This window comes from Engystomops pustulosus, chromosome 4 (genome assembly GCF_040894005.1).
Source record: "Engystomops pustulosus chromosome 4, aEngPut4.maternal, whole genome shotgun sequence".
Classification (NCBI taxonomy): domain Eukaryota; kingdom Metazoa; phylum Chordata; class Amphibia; order Anura; family Leptodactylidae; genus Engystomops; species Engystomops pustulosus.
The window spans coordinates 98,641,769-98,656,041 of NC_092414.1; the positions used below are offsets into that span (position 1 = coordinate 98,641,769).

Consider the following 14,273-nt stretch of genomic DNA (forward strand, 5'->3'; position numbering starts at 1 on the left):
AAATGACACCACCCACCGCTCCATACACCGAAGTATAAAAAAGTTGTAAGCACCAGAAGATGGCAAAATAAAAAAAGAAAATTTCTACACATGTTTTTAATTTTTGTAAATGTATGAAAACATTATAAAACCTATACAAATTTGGTATCCCCGTGATCACACCGACCCACAAAATAAAGTAGACATGTCATTTGTGGCGCACAGTGAAAGCTGTAAATTCCAAGCCCACAAGAAAACAGAAAACGCAGTAAATGCGTTTTTTCACCAATTTCACTTTATTTGGAATTTTTTTCCCTCTTCCCAGTACAAGGCATGGAATATTCAATACCATCACTATGAAGTGTACGGTAATTTTTTACACAGAAAACAAGGCGTCACAGAGCTCTTTACGTGTAAAAAAAAAAAGTTAGTAAAAAATGAATGTGAAAAAAAACAAAAAAGGGCGAGGTCCTTAAAGGGTTAATAACGCTAATTATTTTGACCCTTGTTCCCCCTGTCTTTGCCAGGATGCTGTTTCATTCATACTTGATGCCAGTACTGCTTTTTTTTGTGTGTCACTTCCAGCACTGACTGTAAACTGTCTGAGGAGACTTGTCTGTTTTCTTCCCCATTATGACCCTTTTTATTTGTATAGTGCAGACTAAAGGGTGGCGCAGGTCATGTTATTGGGGTGTCTGTCACCCCAGTCTCCCCTCTGTTCATTATAACATGTTATGTTTGGGGGGGGCAGTGTTTCTCTCTTGGTATGTGATACATTTGCCCTGTCTGCTTTGGGTTCTGTTATTCGGGATGTTGTATGTCAGTGATTGCTTAGCACAAGTTAGAGTAGCACTCCCTCCTAGCAGCCTGTGCTCTGATTGGCTGAGGGATGTGCACTGGAGCCAATGAGTGGCGAGGAGAGCCTTGTCATGTTAGCAGTGAGGAGAGCTCCGTGTAGTAGTAGTCAGTGAGGAGCGAGCTCACCTACAGGCAGCAGCAGCAGGACTCCTCCATGTGCTTGTGTGACAGGGCTCTGCGGACACCCGATTCTCTGCTGGCTCTTCTGCTACAGCTAACGGTAGGTTGTTCTTCCATTGTGCACTTTTCTGTAAGTCTTCCCGGTGCTGAGCAGTGTCGCCCCCCCATGTCACCCAGCGGCCCCCAGCCCTGTCTGACTGGAGTTTGGGCACCAGTTGCTTCATTAACCCTTCACTCCGGGGAGTCCTGCGGCGTATTGCTCTGGGGCTCCCTCTCCCGGCGACTCGTAGCTATAGCACTTGTGTTCTGCTTAGTGTAAAACATGAAATAGGAGCTGAAGATGAAATATTCCTCCAAGAAATGAATGTGTATGTGTAAATGAGTATAAACTGTGGTTGTGCTAGTATGTCAGAAATCCACATAATCCTATGTACTGGAAATGTGTCAGGAAGAATGAGCTGGAAAATCCTCTCCTATTGGAAAGTCTTTCCCTGAGGGGATGTAAAGGAGGCTTAGGAGTTTCTCAGACACTCGTATAATGCTGGACTGGAGCCCCTCTAGCTGTACACCGCTGGATAGAGAAAGCAGACCCTAGCCAAGGAAAACCTGCTTCACATTGCATCAAGTCTCCAGGACCTGTCACATCTCCTTCCATGCAAAGACCTCTAAGGGCTGCCAATGCTGAGCGCAGCTCCTCTGTGACATACAAGTGGAAGGACGCTGCCACAATCTTCATGGACATCTGTGGGAGAGAATTGAGCGACTAAAGTCCCAAACGTTTGGTGTGAAGTAAGTTCATGGTTGAACAATAATCTGGTGGACGATCCATCCCTCTTCATTCCCATTTCATTCTGGCTGAGGGATGGACAATCTTTCTAGGAATGACCTGGGCACACTCTTCTGTGGAAAGATTGTTGACCAGTGAATATCGGAAAGGAATTCTAAACTATTCTGACTTCTTTCCAAGAGATGATGGTCCGTCAGTTTTCAGATAATACAATTGTTCTTTGTTAAATTTTGTGCCATAAACGGTTAGTTTGATGAATGTGTATGGCCCGTCTGCGCCTGATCACCATACATCCCCAACCAGATGCTAGAGTTCCTGAGAGCTGGCATCGGGCTCGGTCCGGTGCTTTGTGCCCAGTATTATGATGGGATAAGACCATGTTGAGAAATTCCAGATAACTATCTAAACTTTCTATCCTGTTTATGCATGTTTCTATGTACATTGCGACCTCTCGGTGGGGATAATGCATTTCACTTCTTGTATTGATTCTCACTTAGTGCTGGTGGAGTCCTGGAACAAGATGATTGATTAGAAGTTAGGAGAGGCAGACTGGGTGGATGGGAGCCATTCCCTGAATCGGAGCTGTTTCCCATTGTGCTTAAAATTTCTCCACTCCTTGTGCATGCCAGTAGACATGGTTATATGTGGGCACCACTAACCAAGCTTATTTTTTTTATCATTGTGCCTGTATTAGCCTCTTACTTGTATATCCGATTGTGTGGCTTTGTGTACAGAGCTTCCAGCTGTCTCTTTAACAGCCCAACATTATAAAAGTGTGAGTTTCTAAGTGTTTACCCAATTGAGACTCCAGATGTAGTAATTCAGCTGTTCTGTCACTTTGGGGACAACTGGTCGTATCCCAATAAGCTTTTGCTTTCACCATTCTCTTTAACTAGATGTCAATGTTTCGGCCCATGCCGTTGTAAAGAAAATATACTAGCCCACAGGGAGACTCAACATGTTTAGCAATTTTTGTTCTTCTATTTTACTCTGCTGTATTGTTGGGAATTTGCCTTTTGTTGTCCTCTATTTAGGATTATAAGACTTGTCGAGTTTGATTCTTGTTGCCTTGACTATATGAACAGGACTCCAGGAGAGTGATGTAGCCTTTAAGGAATCTTCTCTCTTGAGCAATATTTACTCTTGCTGGAGGTATTAACTGGTGACCATCTATCATCCTGTCAGTTTAGTCTGCCTTCAATGTACTCTTAGTATTCTAGGGACTATCTCTTAGCCTGTGGACAGGGATCTATCATTTTACCTCTGCTGGGGGTCTGATGGACAAGGAAGAGAAGGATGTGGGTGATGTTGCAGTTATTGGGCCCAGAGCCAGGAAGCATTAGGGTTGGGGTGTGGGAGGTCGGCTGACATCTAGTAGATCTTATCTTCTATAGGGCTGTGACATTTTAAAACCACCAAATTTTCAGCATGTATGAATTAATTTTGATCATGCAAAAATTGTTATAAAAACTGTTATTAAGAGAACAAAAAAAAATATTTTTATTATGCGGTTAACCTAGTGAATTTTACTTTTTTTGTTGGTGGAAATGTTCAATCTCCCCAGTAGATGCCATGACCATTTTTCTGCCTGTTCTCCAGTCCCTGTTACAGGGGTGGAATTGGGTCATGTTTGAGAGACTCTCTTAAAGGGGGTAAAAGGCCATTTATATCCATCCACTGACAGATGCAATCTGTTCGGCCCAGACAAAGACAAAGCCCAGACAAGGAAAACTCTCATGTTTTATAATCAGATGGAGATGGAGCTGTTTGTCCACATAATAGGAACTGGAATGGGTTAAGATTTATGAATATGCACCATCCGTTCAAGAGGAAAGAAATGTTGTGTATGGTTAATGGCTTAGCTATTAAGATTAGAGGCAGATGTGTGCTTAGAAAAGGTCTGTTCTCAGCACTATCCCATAGGGAGCCGGGCATCGAGGTAAACCTTCATTAGTCTGTGACTTCTGTACTCTGTGGGCCTGTTAGGAGTAAAGGTAATTATTTATGGGAATTCCCTAGTAGCAGCCAGAGCATAGTAAAGGCTCAGCCTCTTCCAGTCCAGTATCTTTACTAGTCTTCTTGCCATGTGCTGTTTACACTGAATTGACCATGTGAGCCGAAATGCCTCAGATCCGTCTGTCTCATGGAGCTGTTGTCCTCTAAATGGCAGACAGAACAGATATAGTGCAGGACTTATCATTGTTTGGATGCCATAGGCTGCTATCTGGAGGACTGTGTCCATTAAACTTTTTTTTTTTTTTTTTCCCCTCTTTACCGTGTGTTAAACTCTACAGAAACACATACTAGAGGCATAAACCATACCTCAATATTTTATTACAGGCCCAATGACATAATGTGTAAAGAATTGTGGATATATTGATGTAAAACCTGTGTCGAACCCTCTGAAGGGCATAGATCTTCAACAACACCTTCCAGTTTTTTAGACCACAAGTTGCCAGTTGCAGGCCTTGGTGTGACAAAAGGAGACGACTCCTTGAGGTCTATGGAGTGTTTATAAGGCGGTATGCCCTGTGGAGGCAGGGGAGCGTCTCTGCTATGGCCTCACCAATTGTTGGTAGTGGATGTTATGTTGCTTACTTTAGACATGTTTTTATTGCAATCTTGTCAATGATGTAAGTGAGGTAACAGCTGCAAAAAACACCCTACAGAATGGGTGTTTATTATTGGGTTCCTTTTTAAAATGCCTTTTTAATGGGTTTTATAATAAAACCTTGGTCATTATTTGGTGGCACATTCCAAGTATAATATTTGATTCCTGTAGAATTTGGGAAGGGTTGTCTGCCTTTATCCATTCATTTCTACGCAAACATAAAGCAGCGTGCCTTGAGGACATTTTGACAGTCCATGCTGAGTGTATGGTAGTCTGACCTATTATGTAAGTCTTGAATGATTGAACAAATGCCAGCATGGAGCTCTAGATCCGTCTAGACCAGTGCAATATTTACAGCCCCCTAATAACATGGGAATCCAACCAAAACGGATAACCCTCCTTAAAATGGGATTACCAACTGAGAAAGTGAGCCTAAGAGACGGTTAAGTTTTATTAAATAGCTTTTGGAGTCTTTAGGTTATTTAGCATCTTTACAATTTTGAGCTTAAAGACCAGTTGTTTCATTTGGTCACTACCTAAAACCAGAAGAAAAGTTTTGCCCTTGTTGCTGAAAACTATGAAGTGTCAATCATGTAGTCACACTTTAATCATAGAGCCTGCTATTTTTAGGACTTATTTATCAGTGGACCAATATGTAGTTTAGAATTAGTAACAGTCATCTAAAGTGAATAAGTGATCCAGTATTGACTCCAGTTGCTGAACTGTTGAACAGGCTTTGACCACTTTCTCAAAGAGATCCTTAGCAGCTGCAAGGTCCCAGGGTAGTTATCTTGTACTCTAACAGCATACACTGCTCCTTAAATGTCATAGTGGCTCTTTTTGGTTACTACAGCTCAGTCCCATTCAAGTGAACAAAATAGGGGGATTTACCATGGCATGTTCTCCAGTATACTGGAATGTAAGCCATGGGAAAAGTTGCAATTCCTGTCTATGTCCCTCTTTTTATCCCTCAACTATACTTCCATACAAAGTGGGCAGGGGTCAGATCCGCCTGTGCCAGGCCACCCGGGAGCATGATCGTGCACTGTATAAATGAATTAGCGTGGTCCTCTAAGTGTAGCGGGCCCATCATGTGCATCAGTGGGAGTATCGCAATGGTGATACAGGATTCACACACCATGTAACAATGATAAATCTGGACAATCTCATCTACATGGCTTCTGTTTGTTAGCTTAGTTTTATGCCACAATTTATGTGCCAAACTTTTGCCTCATGACCACTTTTTTGGCACACAATTTATCTGCCCAAATCTTTTGTGAAACCATGCCCCCTTTTCATACACCAGAATTTCAGGCAATTTTAGAACTAGTATGGTATTATTCTTGTTAAACCTCCTACAGTTTATAGAGGTTGTGCCCTCTTTCACAGGAGTAACGAGGTCCTTTACTATCTTTCCAACATGCCATGTATAGTGTTATGTGGTGATTTAAAATTGAATTCTGAGAACTAGGTATGCCATACATTGTAGTATACATGGAAGGGATCAGTCAGGAAATCCTCCCAAGTACTTTGATGGCACACTTACTATTGAAGGACTCTAGAAATCGATTTATATCGGTGTGTCTGTGGACGGCTTTCATGGGCCAAAGCTGCAAGGTCAGTTTATTGACAGCTGTAGAAAAAAAATCTGCTAAACAAATTGTGTTTTTGTTTCAAGGCAATGTTGGGTAGTGTGTGATCTTCCCTAGTTTTGAAGGCCGTTCTCTGAAGTTTGTCCCGACACCAGATTGTGTCCAATATTTGTTTGTTTTGGAGTGACTCTTCCTATCCTGTTTCACAGGGCGCTCCCAACTTTTTGACAATTTTGCATTCTTTTCTGTATTTTATGTTGGAAGTTAACAAAGTGATCACATTTCCTTGGCCAACCAAGCATGTTCTCCAGCATGCAGATAAGTGAGCAATTATTGGCGAGAAGGTAGTCTGTAGTGACAGCCACTTTCAACAGATTGCACATCAAAAACTTACTCTGTTATTTCAGTTGCTTTGGTTTTAAAGTGTCACTATTTCCAAGATCTTGTCTGACTTCCGTCACTTGAACAGAGATTCTTTATTTCATGGTCACTCGTAGATTCTACCGAGTACTGATGTTTTAGGAGCCTGGTGGCATTAATGAGAAATGTTTAAATTTGCTGATTTCTCCCACGTAGGAGGGGGAACATGGGAGAACTGAATGACTCCTGGGACCCTGGTAAACTATGCACCTAGAAATTGGTTACTGGCTCCTAACTCTTTGGATTTTGTCTGGGTGAATTTTTATTACTAGTCCCCTACAAAATAAAAATAAATGGTAAACTAGCTCCTGGAATGAGCTTAATTGGCTTCCAAATTCCGTAGTATTTTACCAAAGCTTATGGTTATGGTTATTTTTAATACTTCTGTTGCTGGACTATGGAAAGTCTACCCCAAAATTGTGTATGGGTGTGCATGCTTTTATATTGAATCTATATTAGTTTGTCTGAAGTTTTATTTTGTGCAGATGTTTTTCTCCTTCAGCTGCCTTTGTTATCTGAAGCAAATATCCTGTAGATCACAATTACGTTCATTTGACTCTGGCGACAATTCTGTTTGAAATGCTTCCAGTTCCACACATTATTGGCAGCATAAGACAGCTGCAAGCCAAGAGTGTTTTCCAGTCTTCCCCGCTAGACTGATGGCATTCCACTTTAATAAAGTCTGTTGCAAGGTTCCCTCTGATGTATTTTAACACTTTTTTTTTTTTTTTTTTTTCCCCCTCTTTTGAGGAGATGACCTGCATAGAGTGTTTCTATTACATAATGTGGGCACATTGCCCACTTTTGTAAACTGTTGGCACTGCCCAGAAGGTGCAGTAGTGAGAAATAGTCATGGTTAAAACTGGCTGTAAAAGAAAATCTGCTGCATTACTCAAGTCTTTGCCTGGGGGTTAAATGCAGACCCCATGGTGATTCATGGATTTCTGGACATTCAAAGACTTTAGATCTTTGATGAGATTTTAGTTCTAGTGTAATTGATTGCAGATATCTCCTACATTCAGCCCACTCCACTCAAATTTGTTGGAAATTACGCCATTGGGCAAGTGCCTTCCGTCTCTCACATGAATTACAGTATTAAGGGATACTGCCTAACATCCACTAAAAGCAATCCGTCAGCAAGATCTGCTTTGGATGCTCTGAAGTTGTATGACTTCAGCAATTGATGATCTAATCAAGAATTGTCCTATCTATGCTGAAACTTTAAAAATGTTTGTGTATGAAGCCTTATACAGTGATTATCCAAATCAATGTATTGTTTAATAATAGGACAGGTCTTTAGAAAAAAACATCTACACTCAAGAGATGAAAATCCTGAAAAGTGGACCTTTTTATTTATCAACTTCCAGTTTTCTAATATGGAAGAGTGTTCAAGTCTAGAAAACCCAGTTCTTTTCCCAGACTTGAGAACACACTTACAGAAGTTTCTTGAAATCTGAGAATGTTTTGATCGTGTATTGACACCTTAAGACAGCGATGGCGAACCTTTTAGAGACTAAGTGCCCAAACTACAACAAAGACCCACTAATTTATCGCAAAGTGCCAACACAGAAATGTAATTTGTGGTTATACTCCCTTCTCTGTCACAGTTTTCATTTATACCAGCACCTGAGGACACCAATAAAGCAGAAAATAGTCCCAGGTAGAGCTGTCACTTTAAAATAGCTCTGTCCTGGGCTGTCTGGGACTGCAGGAAGTTACCTGGAGTCATCTCTGGTGATGGCCTGAGTGCCCACAGAAAGGGCTCCGAGTGCCACCTCTGGCACCAGTGCCATAGGTTAGCCATCACTGCCTTAAGAAGTTCATGCAGTAGCAGATTTCCACTACAGCTACAAGAAAGGTGATTGTCTATGGCCACCGCTTTTCTTTATCATTGTTAAAATCGTGACCTGATCAGTAGTGGAGAAGTGTTCCTCTAGGCATGGGAAAGGGATTTATTTGTAACCTGAGGCTAATGGTAGTTGTGTTCTTGAGGGAAATGGTAAGGATAACACTCTTTGTAACACAAATACAAGCAAATGGTGTTGAGGAAACGTTAAAACCTGCTTACTGTCTCACATTTGGAGAAGGCAAATGGGTACTTGCAGTCTTTATTTACTTAAGTTTTAATACAAGAGAGAAGCGAAGAACAAACCCTGTACCTTCCTACCCCCACTGTTTTTATTGGTGACTGCTTTATGAAGGCTGGTGTGATTTAAAGCTTCGTTTCAAGCAGAGATTTGTTATTTCAGTTTTCTTAGTGATATGCACATTGGAAACAAGCCTCATAACATAGTTATTGTCATATAATAATATGCAGTTTTTCTGTATGGTATATTAACTTGTGAATTCTTGAAACAAGGCTTTGGCTTGAACTCTGGGTGAATGTTGAATAATAAAGGGTTTTTCTATCTGAACAGATAGCGACTCTATTTCTTTCACCCTTTCATAACCAAGGGTCATGGGTTCCTCAATTTGGGGGGGGGGGGAGATATGCAAAGTTTTCCAGGATGGGATAAGGAAAACCATGCCTCTTTTAGCCACTCACTCAGCTAAACCAGTTCCCTATGCTTTACTGAACAGACCTAACCAGGTGGAAACAGCACTGTCTACAGTTGGGAGACTTTTCCTACTGGAATAGATATACTGGTTTTCATCATTCTAAGGCTTCCTGAAGGTCATGATTAATGTAAAAAAAAAGCTGCCTTACAAGATGGCTAAAAGAGGTGTGGTTTTCCTTATCCCATCCTGGAAAACTTTGAATATTTTTCCAGAATCCTCCTAGTGGAGCATCCATAGCTATAAGACTACACAAGCCTAGACGGCAGCCTTAATTGACAATCTCCATAAGGAGAACTCTTACTTTCCGACGCAGGTCAGAACTTTAGTTCTGCTCTTCTTTAAATGATGATAGAACAACTTTACATAACATAATTAAAATTGATATGCTTTCATGACTTATGATACTTAGACTTGAATCAGATAATTTAAAGGGAACCTGTCACCAAGAATCTTATTTTCACTAAAGACAGGTTACAGAAGCCAATTACGGCTGCATTGCAAATTAGCCTTTCTGCTTTCTCTAAGTATTTGATTTACAATATACAAATTCGTTTGGTTAGCCCGGCTTGTCATGTGATTTGTCTGTGCTGCAGGCTGCTCAGCTCTTGGCCCCCACCTTTGTGCTCCTTCAGAGTTCACATCAGTGGGAGAGGGAGGAGCACAAAGATGGGGGAGGGGCAAGAACTGATCAGTCTGCAGCACAGACATTGTTTTGGAGGCATTTCAAAAAACAAGTCCAACCCCTGGGACTACACAGAGGATTCTGTCACACACAATTTTATATTGTAATGCAAATGCTTCTATTTGTCAGATGCTAGTAGAAGTAAAGAAGTTAAATAAAAGTATAGATAAAGACTGTGCCCTGATAATCTAATCAAGTTGTCAGCATACGTCATAACATAGCAGTAGAGGGATCATGAAGTGTCTGCTTAGAGTCCCCACCCACACTCTGAAACTTTACACTGACCATCACTGATTGATGGGAGCCAAAACTGTGCAATAAAATTGTAAAGTGGTTAAAAATCATTTTCTTAAAATCTTTCTTTCATGGCAAGCCACTTTAAAAGGGGAGATTCCTCTTTTTACAATTTTGCCTAAAGTGTGCCACAGTTCAGAAAATATACCTGTTTAATATGTGTCCCTGTCATGACATCGATGCGCGTGCTATCTCCATGGGATGTGCGTATTTGAGACATGTATAGTGTATAACACTCATTGATGGATTGGTGGTTTATGTTCTCTTTTAGTGGTGTTAGGGCAGTGCACACTGATGGGGCAATCGGTTCCCTCAGATCTGATATAGGAGATGGTTCACCTCTAAGACACTCAATTGAAGAGAAAGACCTCCTCACTTACAATACTCCCTATTCCAAACACTTAAAATTGTCCAACTTCCAATTCTAGTCCAGTTCAGCTCTTGGTATATTTGTATCTGTTGGGCAGCCAAATCTCCAGAAAAAATTCAAGGGGCTCTACAGTAAGCCTCTCAAGTAAAGGCTTTACCCTTCGGACTTCTTCATACGGACCTGTGTGTACGTGTAATATCCGCATGTGTGTTGTGTGTGGTGGTTGAGGTTTTTTTTTTTTTTTTTTTTTTTTTTTTGATCCATTGATGTCCATGGTCTGCATGTGAGAAAAAAAATGGTGCATGCTGCAGTTTCTTTCTCCGTCTAAACATCAGTTAAAAAAACGGACGTGTGAACAGACCCATAAAAATCAATGGGTCAACATGCTATCTGCAAAAAAAAAATAATAGCATATTGATGTTAAAAACGCCCGTCTGAATGAGCCCTCGTAGTGAGGCTACGTTCACACATGGCATTTCCATGTGTCTTGAAATGCAATACAACCGCTGAGGAGAGAAGATTTGCCTAATAACATTGTGTTAACATTTTTGTTTTGTTCCTCTCTTCAGTTTCATAACGCAATGGAAACGCCACAAGTTAACCCAGTCTGAGGGTAAGAGGGCCCTCAAGTATCCAACAAAACTCTCTTCTATATCTCTTCTGATCTTTACTTTAAAGCTATATAGGAAACCTGTCACCACAATTTGTACATATACAGCCAGTGGCAGGTTCCTATAGAGCCCTATTAACTGACTGACACCTTTCTTTTAGCTTAAAATTGTTTCACTTACATTCACATAAATTACCTTTTTATCTTCTATTACCTGGCATCAGAGGGGGGGGGGGTGTCCTACTCGGGCCAGCTCCTCCCATCTAATCCTCCCCATGCCTTTTACTGGTCACAGTTTGTCATGTGACCAGAATGACATCTTGGGTACTTTAGCCTCTTAACGATTGCAAACTGTACCCCATGCATGTGTCTGACTTGTAACCCTTTATCAGCAGGCATTGTTAGTCAGGGGGGTCAAAATATGGTGACAGGTCCTCTTTAATATTTGACTTTCTGTTAAAACTGTGGATATAGATGTCAATATGGTCTGTACATAAAATTGTGTAAACTGTTTGGTGCTAAATCCTATAATAAATTGGTAATAATCCAGTATTCTGCACAGTATTTGCTAGCCGCATTTGAAAGCCAAAACTGTGAGTGAAATGGAAACCTGAAAGGATGGTAAATCACTGCCATTGTGGTGTCTTGGTTTTGGTTTACATATACTGAAAGAAAATCAGGATGCCAACTTCTAAATTCCAGAGCTTTCTAAAAGTTCCCACTTGATAATGCATAATGAACAGAGGAGAAGTATCTGAACGTGAAGACCCCCTCACTCTGGTGTGGAGATCCAGGTGGACCACCTTCCTTCTTAGTTTCTGTACAGATGGCATGGCGGGGGATTTGTGGCTGTTGCTATGACTGTCTGAGAGCTTAATAATTTCCAATGATGCACTTTCTACAGAAAACAGGGTTGTTGTAATTTTTGTAATTTGGTCTGGTTTGTGTTATAACTTGAGATTTTTTATGCATTGGCTCATAAGCCACAAACCTGTCCTAAATAATAAGGCACATTCTGATGACCTATCCCCTTTATTACTGCTTTGATTAGATTAAAGGTTGTACATTAAATGATAGACTTGTAAGTTTCTGAAGTGGACAGAATGCCGTGTATATGGTGGCCTTCAACTGTTTTTATGTTGTGTGTGTTTTTTTTTTTTTTTTTTTCAGCTGGCCAGACATATTTTGGTTGAAGTGAATGTGTGATTCAGTGTAACAGCTGCAGAGCCTTTAGTCATTCTATAAAGGCCTAAAATTACCATCCAGCAAGAATGCTGGCTTTATACTTACAATAACATAAGGAAAGCAGTCCTGGATGAGGGAATGTTCTGCTATGAAACCTTAAACAAGCACCTAATGTGTATGCGTGTGCCCCTAGCAAGTTGGCTCTTCAGTTTATTATCTATATGGCATAGAAATGCCATAGATGCCGAAAAACCGTTTTATATTCGGCTACATGTATAATCTTTATCACCTTTTTGTGGGTACCTCTCGCCACATTTGTCAATTGTTAATAATAAATAATAATAATTCTTTATTTATATAGTGCACACAGATTACGCAGCGCTGCACAAGAATGTCAAATCAGTCCCTGTCCCCATGGGGCTCACAATCTAAACAACCTAACAGTATGTTTTGAAGTGTGGGAGGAAACCAGAGTACCCGGAGGAAACCCACACATACACATTTATAGTGAATATCTGAATTTATTGTGAACTAATTCTGGAGCAACTTGTCTTCCAGACTTATGTTGTGTTGTACTATTCCTTTGTTATCCCTTCTGAATATTTAGAACTCGACAACTGGGTGTTTTACAGTTTTGTCTATAAAAAGAAAAAAAGCCTTGTATGGAATCTTACAGGCCACTCTGCTGGGGAATCCGGGTATGGAATATGCAGATAAGTGCCCCAGCAGAGAACACTTAGGTTACATACACCTGAAAAGGTGGCTAGTAAAAATCATCAGCATAAGGGGGGGGGGGGGGGGGGGTTCACATTAATTTTTTTCACATTAATTTTTTTCACTGAAGTCATTTTGGCTAATGGACATGTAGAGGTTGGTTTTCTCTTCCTGGCTTCAGTGATTTTATTTATTTATTTCACTTCTACCTTACTGCACCAATGTGTGCATAATCCCAAATGGCTTCAGTGGAAAAAAAAAACCACAAATGTGAATCCACCCCAAGTCTATAGCTTCTTGTCTAACCAAACCAGTTCCTATAGTCTGTTTCCAGACACTTACTGGTATGATTTCCACCATGGAAAACTTATTATACATGGTATTTAATATTTACATAAGTTATGGATGTTGTAGTCATATTCACTGTTTCAGATTGTGTGTTTTTGTTGACCCTGAATAGAAGACTCTCTTGGCAACTTTCAGAAAGCAAGTGTTCATGTGGTAGCCATGCAGTTGAAAACCTCATGTACCTCTTATGATTGCACCATTTTCTCCATGCTGCACTTCTTTTCTCTCTCCCCTTCTTTCTTTCAGCCTTCTATTTCCTTATTCATGTAAAATGAGGTCTGGTTTATATAATGTACTTTGAACCTCTTTTGCCGTTTTGGCTTTTTCTTTAAAGTTGTGTTTACACAGACATCTCTTGTAGCAATTATAAAGCTGCAAGGGATTTATGTGACAGAAAAGCACTAAACCAGTTCATCATAAATGTTTTCCTTCAGGGCCTCACATGTTTTGCTTATACTCTTTTTGACTCATTGTTGGGGGGGGTGAAGAAGAATATACAGTACCCTGACAAATATTTGACTATATAGTTCTATTTCTGATGTGAGACTCTACATCTGGACATTGTTCAACATGGAAATGTTTAAATGGAAAAAAAAAGTTTAACTTCATAAGCAAGGCACAGAGATGGCATTCATGTGCAGGGAATTTAAATGGATGCCTGTATTTTGTAGCTTGCTATATACCCAGATCATGTGGATACTTCTTGTATATGGCCATCGGAGCCTCTACTCTTATTAGATCAGCCCAAAGAGTGGATATCCACAGCCCACCCAGTGGTTATCCAATATAACTCCTAATCTACTCAGCAAGGATTGGTAGCATAAAATAACAGGGAAACCTCACCCCAACACCCCCTTGCTCACACTCACTAGTGCTTGCTTACTTGGCTGCAGTGGTGCTATGCCCACGTGTCTGTCAGTCACTACCATGAGTGGTGTACATCTCACTACTGTTGAGTCCAGTGATTAGCCGCAGGCGTTACATCTTTGGATAGTTAAGAACACGAACTCTAGTAAGGACACCAGACAACAAGGGTTTAATTACCGACTTGTCCACTGCGTGTCTTTCTGACTTCTATTGTCAGCAAATGTGGGAAAAATGGGGAAAGGGTTTAATTTATTATTTTTTTTTTTTTTTCTGATCA

At 40.5% G+C, this 14,273-nt stretch overlaps 1 protein-coding gene across 1 annotated transcript in view; it reads left to right on the forward strand.

Annotated features, from left to right (window-relative positions):
- The first annotated feature begins 902 nt into the window (after positions 1-902).
- The window catches only part of PRICKLE1 (prickle planar cell polarity protein 1), a 42,426-nt gene continuing 29,055 nt past the window's right edge, over positions 903-14,273 (forward strand). Inside the window, exon 1 of the mRNA XM_072146862.1 lies at positions 903-1,057. The gene's annotated coding sequence lies outside the window, so the exon portion shown is untranslated. The remainder of the gene's footprint in view (positions 1,058-14,273) is intronic.